Consider the following 18,365-nt stretch of genomic DNA (forward strand, 5'->3'; position numbering starts at 1 on the left):
TGGAGGCTAGGACATGCGGGCATGAGGAACTTGCACACTCTCGTGAAGAAGAAGCATATCATTGGCATCGAGGGCGTCAAGTTCAAGAAGGATCATCTATGTGGTGCTTGTGAAGCCGGGAAAATGACAAGGGCCAAGCATCCCTCGAAGACAATCATGACTACAACACGACCCGTCGAGCTGCCTCACATGGACTTATTTGGCCCTACTCATTACTCCACTCTTACTACCACTACATGTCTATATGGCTTCGTTATTGTTGATGATTACTCAAGATACACGTGGGTGCACATAATTCTCCTCAAGACTGAAGTGCATGATGTCTTCAGACGGTTCACCAATCGTGCCATGACCAACTATGGCATCAAGATCACGCACATCAGAAGTGACAACGGCATAGAATAGAAGAACACAGGCCTCGACACTTATATTGATACATTGGGCATCAAACATGAGTTCTCTACTCCATACACACCTCAGAAGAATGGCATCATGGAGGATAAGAACGTAACCCTCATTCAGATGGCACGTACAATGCTTGATGAGTACAAGACTCCAAGAAAGTTCTGGCCTGAAGCCATTGACACTTCTTGCCACATCATCAACATAGTTTATCTTCATAGGTTCCTAAAGAAGACATCCTATGAGCTCCTGACTAGTAAGAAGCCAAATGTCAGCTATTTCAAGGTCTTTGGTGCCAGGTGCTGGATCAAGGATCCACATCACACTTGCACCAAAAGCAGATGAAGGTTTTATGCTTGGCTACGGAAAGGATTCACACACATACAGAGTCTTCAACCTCTTTCACTATAAAGTGGTTGAAACTGTGGATGTGTGGTTCGATGAGACTAACGGCTCGCAAAGAGAGCACCTGCCAGATGTGCTAGATGAAGCTTCACCAAGTGAATCAATCAAGCTAATGGGTACTGGAGAAATCATACCTCTCGAGGAACAGGCTGAAGAAGAAATCATCATTTCTGCACCTAACCAGCATGAAGACAATGCTCAGCCTAAAGACAATGCTCAAGATGAAGACAATGATTAGCAAGGGCAAAATCTTTGTCCCGTACATCCTTGCATTGCAAATGAAGTCCAGATTGAGAAGATAATTGATAGTATCAGTGCACCTGGTCCACTCACTCGTTCAAGAGCAACACAGCTAGCCAACTTTTGTGGGCACTTTGCATTTGTGTCCATATCCGAACCCAAGAAATTTGATGAGGCCTTCATGGAACCTGAATGGATTCAAGCTATACAAGAAGAGCTTCAACGGTTTGAGCTAAACAATGTATGGGAGCTTGTGAAGCGTCCTGATCTTCGCAAGCACAATATTATCGGCACCAAATGGATCTATCGCAACAAACAAGATGAGCATGGTCAAGTTGTCAGAAACAAGGATTGTCTCATTGCTCAATGTTACACACAAGTAGAAGGAATTGACTTCGATGAAACCTTTGCTCCTGTAGCTAAGCTTGAAGCCATTCGCATACTGTTAGCCTATGCCAACCACAACAACATTCTTCTGTACCAAATGGATGTAAAGAGTGCCTTCCTTAAATTGAAGAAGAAGTGTATGTTCCACAACCACCTGGTTTTGAAGACCCAAAGCGTCCTGACATGGTATACAAGCTCAACAAGGCACTTTCTGGCCTCAAACAAGCACCTCACGCTTGGTATGACACTCTCAAAGATTTCCTGAAGAGGAAAGGCTTCAAACCTGGTTCTCTAGATCCCACTCTCTTCATGAAGACATATGATGGTGAATTATTTGTATGCCAAATCTATGTGGATGACATTATCTTCGGCTGTACCGATAAGAGATACAGTGATGAGTTTGCGCATATGATGAAAGAGCAATATCAAATGTCCATGATGGGTGAGCTGAAGTTCTTCCTTGAAATTTAAATCCGTCAGCAGAGAAATGACATCTTCATATCACAAGAGAAGTACCTCAAAGATTGCCTGAAGAAGTTTAGAATGCAAGACTGCAAAGGGTATATGACGCTAATGCCAGCCAAAGGCCAATTGGGCCCCGACGACAATGGTAAAGAGTTCGATCAAAAGGTATACTACTCCATGATTGGTTTTGTACTATACTTATGTGCATCTAGGCCTGATATAATGCTTAGCGTTTGCATGTGTGCCCGATTCCAAGCGGCACCAAAGGAATCGCATCACATAGCAGTGAAGCAAATTCTTTGATATTTGGCTCACACCCCAATACTAGGATTATGGTATCCAAAGGGCTCAGAGTTTGATGTAGTTGAATTCTCATATGCTGATTATGCTGGTGACAAGGTTGATCGCAAGTCCACATCAGGCATATGCCACTTTCTTGGACGATCGCTTGTCTATTGGTCTTCAAAGAAGCAGAACTGTGTATCACTCTCCACTGTTGAATCTGAATACATTGCTGCTGGATCATGCTGCGCTCAGCTTCTCTAGATGAAGCAAACTCTCAAGGACTATGGCATCCACCTGAAGTATGTGCCACTCTACATAGACAATGAAAGCGCCCTCAAGATCGCCAACAATCTAGTTCAGCACTCGAAGACAAAGCACATTCAGATCTGTCATCACTTTCTCAAAGATCATGTCATGAAGGAAGACATTGATATCATTCAAGAGCAATTGGCAGATATCTTCACAAAGCCCTTGGATCAAAAAAGGTTTTGCAAGATGCGCTGTGAGCTAAATATCTTAGAATCCTCGATTGTCCTATGAATAGACACACATCCTAACACTTATGCATGTTGATGACTTAGATGTGCAACACACGAAGTAATGTATATCTTCAATTCAAGCAGACTTACACTCTAAGTGTGAATACATTAATGTGAAATTTGACTTCAGAGTGCCATGATAATTGTGCATCGTGTCTGGGTCTAATACTTCCTCTACGTACGGTGGGTAATGCGACCACCAATCTTTCTTGAAGATTTTCATTTGGCGTAATGATTGCATTATCTTCATATTTGGTTTGTCTTCAACATTGATTTGACTTCGAAGTTTATCTTCTCAATGTTGATTTGGTCATTTCTGATATATCAATATATGTGTTTTGTCCTCTATAGCATTCACTTATAGTTCTTCAAACTTGCCATTTTTTGAACTAAGTGAATGTGATCGGACCCAAACCCCTTCTGTGCTTCTTCCTCAAATTATTTTTGTCTATTCATATGCATTCAGTTGACACGTCTCGAATGTCTTCACTGTGTCCTTGTCAGCTGAAGATACAAAGGCACACATTTAGAACTGGTTTTAATGCCTTATCTCTTTTGCCTGAAAACCGAAGAAGTCGGAACGACCGCCTGACAAACCAGGCGCGCATGGGAACGTGGATCAACTCTCAATAAGTTGCATTCATGCCACGTGTCCACCAGATGTGAACCGCCAGGGGAACTTGCGTAATTGTTCTACGCAACCCTTCACCTTATAAATACAACACCCACACGGTCATTATCTCCTCTCCCACCTCGCCATCTTGCTCAAACCCCTAGCGCCACCGCTAGCTCCAATCGACGTAGGAGACGAAGCGCTTAGCTGTCGTGACCTCTTCAACGTCGTCTTCACGCCGGCCGTGGACTTCGTCTTCTCTGCCGCCGCCATAGGTGTCTTCTGCCGCCAAGTTAGGGTGCGGGAGATTGGACTGCTCAGCATCCATTCCACCTTGTCTACGGTTCTTCGTGCGGTAAATAAACTCACGTTTTACCGCTTTTTTGATCTGTTGAATCCGTCCACTTCGCCCAAAAGTGGTTTCTAAACTTCCAAATCTGGATCTTTCTATTTCTGCATCTCATAACTTGCAAGTATATTCACTTATGCTTCACAACTATTTAGATTCCTCACTTGTACTTATTCATGGATTCGTACAAATCTGGAACCAACTCACTTCAAATAAGTGAATGTCTTCGCACTATGAGGTCAATGTCTTCAAACTGATTTATCTTCAAAATCTTCTAAGAATGCATATGACCTCTTCCCCTTCCCTCACATCTCTAATGTTATCACAAGTACATGTCCATGGGAGAATCCCTTGGTTCTCATAGTTTGCATTCATTTGATGAACACTTACAGCATCACATTGCATCTCCTGGAGCAAGTTCTTGTCTGACCAGTCGTCGGAAACCATTCACTATATTGAAGCCTTTCAGTCTGAATATAATGGAAACTGACAAATTTGCAAGGAAAGATGGCGGGCAACGTCGTGGCAATACTGCCTTGGATCTGCCTCTAGATCTCTATGAACTATACGAGTCTAATCCTGAAGAAAACTACAATTAGCGCAAGTCCAGAATCCAATGTATTAGAAGATATTGGCAGAGGAATGGTTCAAGTATCTCTTCGTAACTCCTGAGTATGCGGAGAAAAAATGCTATCAAGCACCCATGTGGTGATATTATCTACAGAAAACTACAACCTCGGACGAAGCCTGAAGCCATTGCTCAAGGCTTCTATCCTTGCATCGTCCGAGGACCTCGGCCTGACAATGTTGACCCATCATCTCTCTGATGGTGTCGTGATGATGATCTGTTCAAGCGAAACTTTTAGTATGCAAAGGATTCTGCTGCCAAGAACAAAAAGGCATTCGGACTCAACTTCAACCCAGGTCCATCTGCTCCAAGGCCCGATGGCACTCGTGAAGCCAATCCGAATGTCATTGGCCCCTTCAATGGCTTCGATGGGATTCTCTCCCATGTTGCCGCTCAATGGGCTACAGTTGATCAATCAGCTGATGATGCAAACTTTAAAGATGCTCCTAAGCCCCCGAAGCAGAAGAAGACAAAAGCTTCAAAGCCCTCTGCTGCTCCAAAAGCTTCTACTGTGAAACCATTGAAAACTCCATCTCTTGAATCCAGTGTGCAATCCGAAGATCTATCTCGCGTCTCCAAGAAGACCAGGAAGCCCAAGAAGATTTCTGGGCATGACCTTATTCCTGCTGCCATTCTGCGCAATGAGGAAAAACACTATTGATCTGTCAAGTGATGAAGATCTTGCCGATGATGCTCTGGTAATGTTGATCAAGAGCAAACAAGAGGCCGATATCTTCCAAGATCTGCCTATGTTTGATGCTGATATACTCAATAACTTCATTGATGAATGGTTTGAGGATCAAAGCATCAACATTAATGATCTGCAGCTGCCCGTGGACATCAGCGTCACATTTCAAGGAGCCATTGCCAACGAACTTGCCATTGCTTGGAAAATTGTTGAGCTGAAGAACAAGATCGATTATGAGAAGGCTCAGTTCAAGAAGCACATGGCCAAGCTCAGCGTTGCTGATGTGCAAAATTTCAAGCAAATGATGATTGACCTCAAGGCCCAGTTCAACAAGAAGAGTGAGGAAGACAAAGGCTCCCAAGAGCGCATGAAGTATTATGCGTAGAAGTGTGTTCAAGCATACAATGAGTCTGAAAAAAAAGGAACTTGGGCATCCTGGCATCGACCCCAAGATGGCTGCCAAGAAGAGAAAGAAGTCTATTGAAGCTATACTGGAAGCTTCAAGGCAGGACCAACCAAGCATAGTCTTCCCTGCCAGCATGACTACTTCGAGGCCAAAGGTCCCATCAGCTGCTTCAGAAAAGAAGAAGAAAAGGCAAGCTGAGGCTGAAACCAGGAAGAGGAAGCACCAAGACACCTCCGATGCTGCTCCCTCCAAGAAAAAGTTGAAGACAAAGGCTTCAACGTCTTCACGGAAAGAGCGTGTTGCTGCGCAAGAGCCCCTGAATGTTGAACCTATCTCATTTTCACTTCCTGCCTCCACCAACCGGGAGTGTCATCTTGTTATCCATGAGCCTGCTCACACAGAGGCCCTACAAGCTGAAGAGATACCTGCTGCTGGCTCCAACGCAGCTGAAGACATCGGTGATGAGGATAGTGTTGAAGATGATGTAGTCCTTCCTCAGCTCGAGCCCCAACTAGTATCATCGCTTGCTCCCACGAGCAGTGAACTTATAAGCATTGGCGGTCCCACGACGCCAATCACTCAGGATGAATTTTGGGAAGAGAAACACCCAAACACCCCCTCGCATGAAGTTATTCCCCATACTCCACCAGCTCAAGTCACCACTCTCGTGCTTGATGATGATGACATGGAATAGACCACTCCCTCACCAAAGGCGTCGCCCGCATTTCACAGGCTTCGCAAAGGCCCTAGGCCCCAGGTCTCCATGTCGAGCATTCCCGAAGAGGATGTGAAACACACCAGCTCAGTAGCATGTCAAGTGTTTCCTGAAGCCCCCCCTTCCGAGTCTACTCATGAGTCTGAAGCCAAAGCTGCTGAAGACATTCCGGCTGCACCAGCTGATGAAAAGAAAGAAGAAGAAAGAGAAGTTATTCCCCCTGTGAGTGATCCAGAAGTGCAAGAAGAGAATGTGATCATGCCAGACCCTCTAGTCCTTGAAGCCATGGAGGTTGAAACCAATGAGGCCGCCACCACCATCACCACTGATGCTAATGATGCTATCATGACTGGAGACAATGTGGAGCCTGAAGCTAATGTTGCCCCTGAAGACAATGTGCTGCCAACCACTTCAGATGTAGCCGTTCCTCCACCAGTGCCTCACACTATGGAACATGCCTACAATCGTAGTGAGCTGGTGACTGTCAAATGGCCCATTATGGTACCACCCACTGCTCCAAGCCCTCAATATGATTATCATGTGGAGCAAAGGCCTCAAACTCAGAAGCCGAAGCCAAGATTGCCAAGGCTTCCCAGTGCTGCAACTACCCAAGGCTCTTTTGATGTGCAAAGCTTCAGAGCACACAATACCTTTTTCGACAGTGCCAAGAGCCCCTACAAGGAAGCAAAGATCCCCTCGGATAGGGTTTGGAGCCATCGGCAACAGAGCTACTACTCATGCATTCTATATGACAAAGACCCAATTTTTCCTCATAAGCGTCTGGATTGTGATGCCGTTGCTGGGCTGCCATGCCTTGAAGAGGCTCTTGACTGCTTCAGAGACGTTAGGCTGCTTCCATTTGTAACAGACAAAGAGCATTAGAATGAAGAGCTTCTGGTGCAGTTTTATGCCACACTTCACATCTGAGCCTACAACAGGGATCCAAAGACTTGGATCATCGAGTGGATGATAGGTGACGTCCATCATGAAGCCAAAGCTCAGGACATCATTGAGCTTACTTCCCTTCCCACTCCTGGTGAGTTGTTTGAACCAGGTTGTCAGCTGCTACCTGTTAAGCTTGCGTTAGTTTTTCCCTTGAAGACGAAAGGGTGATGCAGCAAAGTAGAGTAAGTATTTTCCTTAGTTTTGAGAACCAAGGTATCAATCCAGTAGGAGACAACACGCAAGCCACCGAATACCTGCACAAACAAACACCAACTTGCACCCAACGCGATAAAGGGGTTGTCAATCCCTTCACGGTTATTTGCAACGTGAGATCTGATAGAGACGGATAAACGGCAAAGTAATGTTTTTGGTATTTTTAGGTTTATGGAACGGAAAGTAAAAGATTGCAAAGAAAGTAAATAGGAAATTGGAAGTGTAGATCGGAAACATATATGATGGAAAATAGACCCGGGGGCCATAAGTTTCACAAGAGGCTTGATATGCCTCCATCGTATCTATAATTTTTTATTGTTTCATGCCAATATTATACAACTTTTACATAATTTTGGCAACTTTTTATATGATTTATTGGACTAACCTATTGATCCAGTGCCCAGTGCCAGTTCCTATTTTCTGCATGTTTTTTGTATCGCAGAGTATCCATATCAAATTAAATCCAAATGCAATAAAATTTCATGGAGAATTATTTTGGAATATATGTGTTTTTTGGGAGTTGGAATCACTGCAAACGGAGGCCCACACAGCCCACAAGACACCAGGGCGCGTCAGAGGAGCCTGGCTCGGGTGGTGGGTTGTGCTCACCTCGTACGTCGGTTGTAGCTCTACTTCGAGCGCAAGGAAGCTTATATCCGGAAAAAATTGTGTTATAATCTCAGCGCAATCGGAGTTATGGATCTCCCAGAATATAAGAAATGGTTTTCGGCCAGATCTAGGAAGGCGAAACACAAGAGAACAGAGAGGGAGATCCAATCTTGGAGGGGCTCCTACCCCTCCGCCGCCATGGAGGCCATGAACCAGAGGGGGAACTCTCCTCCCATCTAGGGGGGTCCAAGGAAGAAGAAGAAGGAGGGGGCTCTCTCCCCCTCTCTCCCGGTGGCGTCGGAGTGCTGCGGGGCTAGGATCGTGACGGCGGTCTACATCAACAACCTTGCTACCGTCAACACCAACTTTCTCCCCCTCTATGCAGCGGTGTAACACCTCTTCTCCCAGCTGTAATCTCTACTTAAACATGGTGCTATACCCCATATATTATTTCCCAATGACCTATGGTTATCCTACGATGTTTGAGTAGATCTGTTTTGTCCAGTGGGTTAATCGTGATCTTGGCTGGTATGATTGTATATTTTATTTATGGTGTTGTCCTATGGTGCCCTCCATTCTCGTGCAAACGTGAGGGCCCCCCACTCTAGGGTGTTTCAATATGTTCATGGTTCGCTTATGGTGGGTTGCGAGAGTGACAGAAACTTAAACCCGAGTAGGTGGGGTATGACGTATGGCAGTAAAGAGAACTTGATACTTAATGCTATGGTTGGGTTTCACGACCTTAATGATCTTTAGTAGTTGTGGATGCTTGCTAGAGTTCCAATCATAAGTGCATATGATCCAAGTAGAGAAAGTATGTTAGCTCATGCCTCTCCCTCATATAAAGTTGCAAGAATGATTACCGGTACTTGTTATCGATTGCCTAGTGTCGGTGTCAAAACCGGCGGATCTCGGGTAGGGGGTCCCGAACTGTGCGTCTCAGGCGGATGGTAACTGGAGGCAGGGGACACGATGTTTTACTCAGGTTCGGGCCCTCTTGATGGAGGTAAAACCCTACGTCCTGCTTGATTATTCTTGATAATATGAGTAGTACAAGAGTTGATCTACCACCAGATCGGAGAGGCTAAACCCTAGAAGCTAGCCTATGGTATGATTGTATGTTGTCCTACGAACTAACACCCTCCGGTTTATATAGACACCGGAGGGGGCTAGGGTTACACAAGGTCGGTTACAAAGGAGGAGGTATACATATCCGTATTGCCTAGCTTGCCTTCCACGCCAAGTAGAGTCCCATCCGGACACGGGACGAAGTCTTCAATCTTGTATCTTCATAGTCCAACAGTCCGGCCAAAGGATATAGTCCGGCTGTCCGGAGACCCCCTAATCCGGGACTCCCTTAGTAGCCCCTGAACCAGGCTTCAATGACGATGAGTCCGACGCGCAGTGTTGTCTTCGGCATTGCAAGGTGGGTTCCTCCTCCAAATACACCACAGAAGAGTTTGAATAAAAGGATAGTGTCCGACCCTGCAAAATAAGTTCCACATACCACCGTAGAGAGAATAATATTTCCACAAATCTAATCTGCTAACACGTTTTGGCAGTGTGACATCACGCCACGGACCGGTAATAATTTGAACCGTTTTTCTTTAACCAGCCCCGCACATAACGCGAGGCGGTTTCTTGACACGTCTTGTCAAAGCAGAGATAGTGTTCCCCTTATTATGGGATTCTCATCAATACGGACGTGGGTAACCCAACCGCGCCATCAATTACGGCGCTTGGTGGACAAGCGAGTTTTACCAGGCTAGTGGAGGCGCACAGTTTAGTCCGCCCTTATAAAGGGATAAGATCTCACCTTTTTCTACCCAGGCCTTCTTCCTCCTAGCTCATCCATTCTCGCGCACTCGAGCTCTAGCGCCCAAGTCCGCATCCTCCTCCTCAACTCTCTCCAAACATGTCTGGAGAGGGAGGCAAGTGGATGGCCTCCTCCGTCACGGAGGGGCACATCAAAAAGTTACACGGAGCCGCATACTTAGCCGCGGATATCGCGCACCGGTTTCCGGCCACGGGGCAAGTCATCCCAACCCCAGAACCTCACGAGAGGGTGGTCTTCCTCCACCACTTCGTCTGCGGTCTGGGGTTTCCCCTCCATCCATTTGTCCGCGGCCACATGTTCTACTATGGGCTGGACTTTCATGATCTGGCCCCGAACTTCATCCTCAACATCTCGGCGTTCATTGTCGTGTGCGAGGCCTTCCTCCGCATCCAGCCCCACTTTGGCCTGTGGCTGAAGACCTTCAATATCAAGCCGAAGGTGGTGGATGGCCAACAGGCGGAATGCGGCGGAGCCGTGGTGGGCAAGATGCCCAACGTTACATGGCTCGAGGGCTCCTTCGTGGAGACCATAAAGGGGTGGCAGTGGGGGTGGTTCTACATCACCGAGCCGCGCGACACTAACTGGGCAGCGGCCCCCGAGTTTCGATTCGGAATCCCCACGCGGCTCACTTCCTCGAAGGATAAGGGCTTGTCCTGGGGTTCATCGGTGGAGCTGGACGAACTCCAGAAATGTATCCGGAACATGACAAGCAAGAAACTTAAGCTTGTCAACATAGTCCAACTCATGCTCTTCTGCCGGATCCTCTTGTGTCAGCAACGGGATTTCAACTTATGGGAGTTCGACCCGGCCCGGCGCCAGACTCTAAGCGAGCTCTTTGACACGATGCACAAAGACATTTGGAGGGTGCTGTTCAAGGGCGCCGAGGTCCCTCCCTTTCTCACCGAGGACCGCGGGCTAAGCGCAAAGCGCCCTGCGAATCCGGTAAGTTCTGGACATTTGGCAGGATATTTATTGCCCATAGCTTAACCCTATGCGGGGTCTGAGCTCTCATGCATTTAACATGACTAGTTGGAGGCATCGGAGCAGATCGATTGTCCGGCCCCTTTGCCCAAAGACACTACGGGTTCTCTCCTGACAGAGATGCTGACTCCAGCTCCTTATAAGGTGCCGGAGAAGACCAAGAGAAAGGCCAAGGGAACCCGAAAGAGTTCTCGGCACTAGGTGGTATTGGACTGATCGTCCGATAACTCCGCGACGCAGTCCTCCCATGAAGATGAAGAAGCTCCCCCTCCAACCGGGGGGAGACAATAAAAGGAAGGACGCCCCAATCGGGGAGGCCGAAGGGTCCAAGAAAGGAAGGACTCTCCTTCCGGACTGCTCCACCACCGCCGCTGAAGGCGAAGACAAGTGACTGCTCAGGGCCAAGCCCCTGGAGAAGTCGTAAGTATTAGGATACCAGAGTAACTCATAGCATTCCTTTGTCGCACTACTTCTCCTAACGCCGAATATGATTATGCAGACCGCCCCAAGCTCGTATCGATGTATCCTCGTCGGACGGTTCCTTGGATTCGTCGGATATGGATAGCGATCCACTTCTGACCGCCTCCTCCCCTTGCCCTATGGACAATGCCGAGGTGTTGTCTCAAGGGGCACCGAGCCGGGCGGAGACAGTCCCGGAGGCGCCTCAAGGTGACCTTCTAGACTCCACGAGCAAAGGGAGCAAGGCTCCCGGGGGCTCCAAGCTCGGCTCTTAGCCGGACACCGCACTGGAACCTCCAGTGATTCCGGACTCGGGCAGGCGGCCCCCTTCCAGAAGGGGTAAGACGCCCGTGCCGGTGACCTCTGTCCATCCAGAGGCACCGGACAACCTGTTGGGAGCGCTTCACGACGCTTCCATCGACGAAGAGCACCGCACTATTATGAGTGCGGTGATCAAGAAGGTTCAGTCCGCCAAGAGCGGACTGACTGAAGCATGTGCCAGCCTTCTAACTGGCTTTGAGGTAAGTATTTAAAATATAGGAAAAATATTACCGCATAGACAGTAGCCCCTGATGCTCTGTTTGGTGTTCACAAAGAAAAGCCGAATAGAGGATCAAATAATATTTGCAGGAGTCTAACATAAGTATGTCTATATGCGTATGCAGGCTTCGCTACTGACCTCTACCGCACTCACTGCGGAGGTCGCCGCACTGAAGCAGGACCTTGAGGGGTCCGAGAAAGAGCTCGGCCTTGCTAAGAGGCAGCTCGAGGAGAACAAAGGTAAGAAATACCTAGTATATATATATATATATATATATATATATATATATATATATATAAAGATGCGATTACAAAATGACATGATCATCATGAATTTGCCAGGGGCCACGACCGAAGTGGCGACCCTGAAGCAAGCATTGTCTGAGGCCGAAAACAATGCGGCCTAGGAGCGCATCAAGCGGGAAAAGCAGGAGGCACGGGTGGGCGAGGTGCAGCAAGAGCTCCAAGCTCTCATGGTGAAGCACGAGGCGTTGGAGCTTGACTCGAAGACGCGAGAGTCTGAGCTTGTCGCGGCCCTTGAGAGCGCAAAGAATGCCAAGGCTGAAGCCCACAAGGCCCTCCAGGAGATTGAGGAGATGAGGAAGATAGCGGTGGGTAAGGCATTCAATATGCAAAGCAAGCATGTGAAAGTAAATTACTAGTTACTTACCCAAGTCCAGAGCTCTCCAGGAGCATTCGCAGATTTGCCCAGCATCGTGTCGGATGCCGCAAAGTTTTACCAGGCTGAGGAGGGAAGCTCGACGGAGAAGCTGTTCTGGTCTCAGTATACTGGGACCGAACACCCGATGCCTATGAGCGACCAGCTGAAGCAACTGGTCGAGCTACACAAGGCGGCTGTCACATCCCTAGTTCTGGTATGACCTAGGCTAGCCCTTCATGTGTGCATCATGTTTAAATTCCATTTAAATTTGAAATGAGGATTTGTGAAACCCTCAGAATCATCTCTGGAAATGACCCAAATAAAAAAATGCTCCAAAAGTCTCCAAGAAAATGTTCATGTCGCTCTCTGAAAATATTGGACAGAGATAAAAATCAAACCAATATTTTTAAGAACCCATAAGTATTTATTTTGGGCATCTAGAGTTAATGCATAAATATTTGCATTGGATATATATTTGTTATATATTTAATATATGTCCAAAAATTATGTTAGTTGTTGAGGAGCTCTGGAATAATACCACTAGCTTCTGCAAAAATTGGCATAAGTAAATAAAATGATTTAGTATTTTTGTTAAATCAAAAAAATGTCAGAAAATAGAAAAGAAAAATAAAACAGGAGAAAACCTACCTGGTGCTTACCTCCCTGTGCAGCCACCTGGCGGCCCAAGTGGCCAGCCCAGCAGCAGCCCAGCCCACTGGCGCCTCTGTCGTCTTCCTCCCCCCGCCCAAAGCAGCTGTGTGGCCGGCATGCTGCAGCCGCGCCACGGCCTCCTGCCTGCCTGTCCTCCCCTCCGTCACCCTGGATGCCCCGCACGTCGCCACGTGCCCCCTCGGACCCTTTCACTCTCCCCAGTCCTTTCCTCTCCTCTCTCTTGCTCTAACTCTCACGTCCGAGCTTGTCACGACCGATTTTCCAATAAAAATATTTATTGAGAAACCAATCTTTTGAGTCCAGTATGAGAGAAATCCTCCTTACTGGTAGACAAATTCTTGATACAATAAGCCAGTAGCATAAAATATATTACAGGGTCGAACTACGGTTGCTCAACCAAATTATTACAAGCACGCCAATAAATATACATATTGGCGGACATGACACAGCGGTGTGGAGGCATACTACTGACTCGAGGATAGGGCGGTGGTGGAAAAACACAGCGGGGAGAGAGATACAAGTCTCTAAAACTGTCATCTCATCGAGCGTCGAGGTGAGGCTCGATGAATTTATTTGGTAGCGGAAGCGGATATAATACAGTGACCAAATCCAGGGTCGCACGAGACTGACTGGGACTCCTCTAGGTGTCAGACTCGCTATCAAATTCTTCATCCATGAGATCGCCTTCGTCAGCATCTGGCCAAATCAACAAGCCAGTGAGTACTTTGAAAGTACTCGCAAGACAGTTCGCACGTAAGATATAACAAATGCATGCATGAATGCATCATGATTAATTCAACAATGCATATTAAAAAATTAGCATAACAAGGTAAGTAAAAGGGAAACGGCGGTAGTCCGCCTGAAATCCCGCAAAACATAAATGAAGACCGATCGGGTGTCTGAAGCGACGCCTCGAAAGGTGGACAAATAAATATAAGGAGATGATGCCACAGTCGGGCGTCTTAGCGACACCACATAAAGGGCTTTAAAAGAAATGCTACAATTGGACGTCGGGGCGACATCACAGAAAGAGCTTTAAAAGAAATGCCACAGTCGGACGTCGGGGAGACATCACAGAAAAGGCTTTAAAAGAAATGCCATAGTCGGGCATCTTAGCGACACCACATAAAGGGCTTTAAAAGAAATGCTACAATTGGATGTCGGGGCGACATCACAGAAAGAGCTTTAAAAGAAATGCCACAGTCGGACGTCGGGGCGACATCACAGAAAAGGCTTTAAAAGAAATGCCACAGTCGGGCGTCTTAGCGACACCACATAAAGGGCTTTAAAATAAATGCCACAGTCGGGCGTCTTAGCAACACCACATAAAGGGCTTGAAAAGAAAGTAAAATACAACAATGCCACAGTCGGACGTCTGAGCGACATCGCAGAAAGGGCTTTTATTCATAAGTAAATAATACTCATAATAAACATTTAATTCATGAGAATAAATGGGTTAGTCCATCCACAGGAATAATCATTTAACCGGACTTAGCACTCATGCGATTCACCGGAGTCTCTGTCATCAAACTGATACTGTTAGGACAAGATAATACGAATTTGGACATGGAATAGATGATTCAAGGAATATATGACTCTGCAGAGTTTGTACAAAATTTTTCCCATAGCCAACGGATGTCCGTAGTCACGAAGGACTAGTTCCGTTTACGGTTTTTCGGGAGAACACACAGCTAACCAGTACACACCCATCCTACCTCTCGATGCTAGGAATCACCCTAGACACCGTCCAAGAAAAACTTTTGAGACGGGGAGATCACAATCTCGAATAGCATGGGATCAAATTTATATATGCGCGCTCTAAGGGGTGCCCCCCTCTCGGTCCCAACCGGAAACACCCATGCCCCCTGACCGGATGACTGGCTTTAATCCAGGGCCATGGAACCATCATCACGGCCTCTCCTTTTGGTGTGTACCAGGAAAGCGGTTTGCAACTTACTAAACCATATTCCTTGCGGAAAACATGTGGTAGTATAGGGAAGGAAATGAGAGGAACTGGACTGATACGGTTTGACACTGAAGTCACATAGTCTGGCATAGGACTGGCATGCTACGACACTGCCATCTTACCCATCCTCATGCCAACACATGGCCATTCATACTCACATCCATCCACTTATGGATCATCGAACTCACTTACCTCAACATTTCATAAAATAATGTTCATCGATATGCTCATCAACATGCCATGAAACTAACTAAATGCAAAACATGCCAAGACACTCATCATATCAAAAGTTCAAACATGCTTGCCTGGTTCAGAGTAGTCGGAGCCTAGCTCGGTGAAGTTCGCGGCTCCGTCACCTCCTTCGGTATCTACGGTATAAAGAAAATATATGCGCTATCGTAAATACCAAGGGGTGCACAAAAAGTATTCCAAATATTTTTCAAATAAACCTGGAAAAAAAACTAGACAAAATTTTAAAGAGAACAGAAAAAGAATCAATCAAAAATACCTTTCTGTTTAAAAGTTATAAAGGTTTTTGTCCAGGGACTCATCTGTAATGAAACAGAAAGTTCCCAGGGGCTAGCTTATAAAAACAGAAAACGTTCCAGTGTTGAATACGCCAGCCCAAAGGGGAAAGCGCATTTTGCCCGAAGGCGCTTCGAGAAAACGATTCAATAGAGAGGGCAGAGAGGCTGACGGTGGGGTCCCACTCGTCAGGTTTAAACTTTCAAATGGGGGGGGGACGAAGCTCGTCGGCGCCCGAGAGCCGCGGTGGTCGCCGGCGGCGATCCAAGGCGAGGCAGGGGGATCGGAGGGTACCTCCGTGTTCAGGGCACCCTTCCGCGTCGGTTGGTGGTGGTGGTGGTCGCCGGTGAGTACCACGTCGACGGCGAGCTTTGCTCCGGCGGACGGCGGCTCGGGTGGTCGAGGGACTCGTCGGAGAGGGCTGCAGATATCAAATTGAGGAGGGGGTTAGGCTCCTGGTAGCTAGAGGGAGTAATTGGCGGGGTTAGAGCGCCGGAGATGGCCTCACCGGAGCGAATCGTGGTGGAGGCCGAGGCGGATCGGGGCGACCGGAGTTGGGGGAGGAGACCTCCTCGAGGTCCTCCTAGTGGCCTGGCGGGGCATTGGTGAGGAGTGGTGATGATGCGTGCACGAGGGTGAGCTCGGGGGCCCTTTATATAGGCGGCCCGAGGCGGTTGCCGTGAACGGGGGTCTCCGGTGACGATTACGGCGGCGCATGGCTTGGTCGGGGTAATTAGGACGTTGGGCGTCATCGTGGAGGTCCACGGTTCCGTTATGGTGCTAATCTAGCTGGAGTTTGGTGCTTTGGGGGTGAGTTCGACAGAACGGGGCGACGCGGGCCCGTCGGCGGCAGGGAGCGTGTCCCGTGCTTGCCGGCCACGGTGGCGGTGCCACGGGCGTGCGCTGGCACGCATGAGGCCACGCGGAGAGCAGAGGGGCGATGGGCAGCGCGGAACGGCGTTGAGCCGCCGTTCTTGTCCCCTGTCGGCTGTAACGGGGTCTCGGCCGCCGCAAGACACGCCGGCGCGGGCGGCCAGGGGCGCCACCGACGCTGGGAAGACGCCAAGCGCGCGTGCGGGATGCTCCAGACAGGAGGAAGAGGCGGCGAGGAACGTGCCAAGGGCACTGTGGGCATGTGACTGAACCTCTGTCGAAGATCGACACTGAACTCTGAATCTTTCTGAATTTTGAACAGCAAGAGTGCATGCAAGGTGTTCGACAGAATGAATTTGGCCTCTGGTGATTTTTCCTTGAGCTGATTTTTGGTGGAGTGGCTTCTCATTGCTCCAGTAGGCTGCCTGATTTTTGGTGAAATTTTTGGAGAAGTGTAGATACGAATTTCACCAAATTTGGCAAATCTGGTCCAAACTTGCAGAGACTGAATTTTGAAAAATTTGAAAAGAGAAGGAGTGGATCAAGATGGTTCTGGGTTGTGGGTACAAAGGACTATCCAGGAGAGTTGGTTTGAGGTCAAAACTCAAATGCAAAAGGGTACTTGCTTTGAAAATCACTCAGGCTCCAAATAATTTTCAGAAATGATTTGAGTGAAAAGAAAATTAGGATAGAATCCAAAACTTGCTTGGATTAGTTGGGACAGAGAACTTAGGTTGATCACAAGGAGGAGGTGAGGTTTTGGAGGGGTTTTACCACATGGGCAAAATGCAAAGTCATGGGTGGTTTTCAAGATATGAAAATCCCAAGTTTTTCATAGAGTTTCTTTTTGAAAGAAAAAGATTAAACTCCCAATATAAATTTGAGAGGGAACCAACAGAGAAGAAGTTTCAAAAGATCAAACACCAAAGTTTGAAAAAAAAAATCCTTGCCAAAGCAAAAGGAAGTTTTTAAGAGGAAGGTTTTCTGGAAAAAAAATTTAAATGGCCTCTTTTCAAAGACCACAAGGTTTTGCTGAAAACCAAAATAAAAATTTTGGAGTGTCACAACACCTACCCCCTTAGGAAAAATCTCGTCCCCGAGATTTCAACTGTTCCTCAAATAAGTGCGGATGCTCTGTCCGAAGAAAATCCTCTCTTTCCCAAGTTGCTTCACTGTCGGTGTGATTGCTCCACTGGACTTTGAAAAACTTGATGGTCTTCTGTCGGGTCCTCCTTTCAGACTCCTCTAATATTCTTACGGGACGTTCCCGATAAGTGAGGTCTGGCTGCACGTCAATGTTTTCATGGGATACTTGTTTCTCTGGTTTGCTTACGCACTTCCTTAATTGAGAGACGTGGAACACGTCGTGAATGTCGGACAAGTCTTCGGGTAAGTCTAGCTGGTAGGCTACAGTGCCTCTTCGTGCCACTATGCAGAATGGTCCAATGAATCTTGGTGCTAACTTTCCTTTAATCTTAAACCGTTGCAGTCCTCTCATAGGGGATACTCTTAGGTATACGAACTCACCGGGTTCGAAGCTGACCGTACGATGTTTCTGATCATAATAACTCTTCTGTCGACTTTGAGCGGTCTTAAGTCGGTCTCTGATTAGCTTGACCTTTTCCTCGGCTTCTCTGAGCATGTCTGGTCCGAAGATGCGGCTGTCTCCGGTCTCTCACCAATTTAACGGGGTACGACATCTTCGTCCGTATAAAGCCTCAAATGGTGCCATTTGTAGGCTGGCCTGGTAGCTATTGTTGTACGCGAACTCGGCGTATGGCAAGCTTTCTTCCCAACTGGTTCCATATGTGAGGACACATGCTCTCAGCATGTCTTCTAAAACCTAGTTTACGCGTTCTGTTTGTCCGTCAGTCTGTGGGTGGTATGCGGTACTGAAGGCTAGTTGGGTTCCCAGAGCCTGTTGTAAATGCTCCCAAAATCTTGCGACGAACTGAGTGCCTC

Source organism: Triticum aestivum, chromosome 6A (genome assembly GCF_018294505.1).
Source record: "Triticum aestivum cultivar Chinese Spring chromosome 6A, IWGSC CS RefSeq v2.1, whole genome shotgun sequence".
NCBI classification, from domain to species: Eukaryota; Viridiplantae; Streptophyta; class Magnoliopsida; order Poales; family Poaceae; genus Triticum; species Triticum aestivum.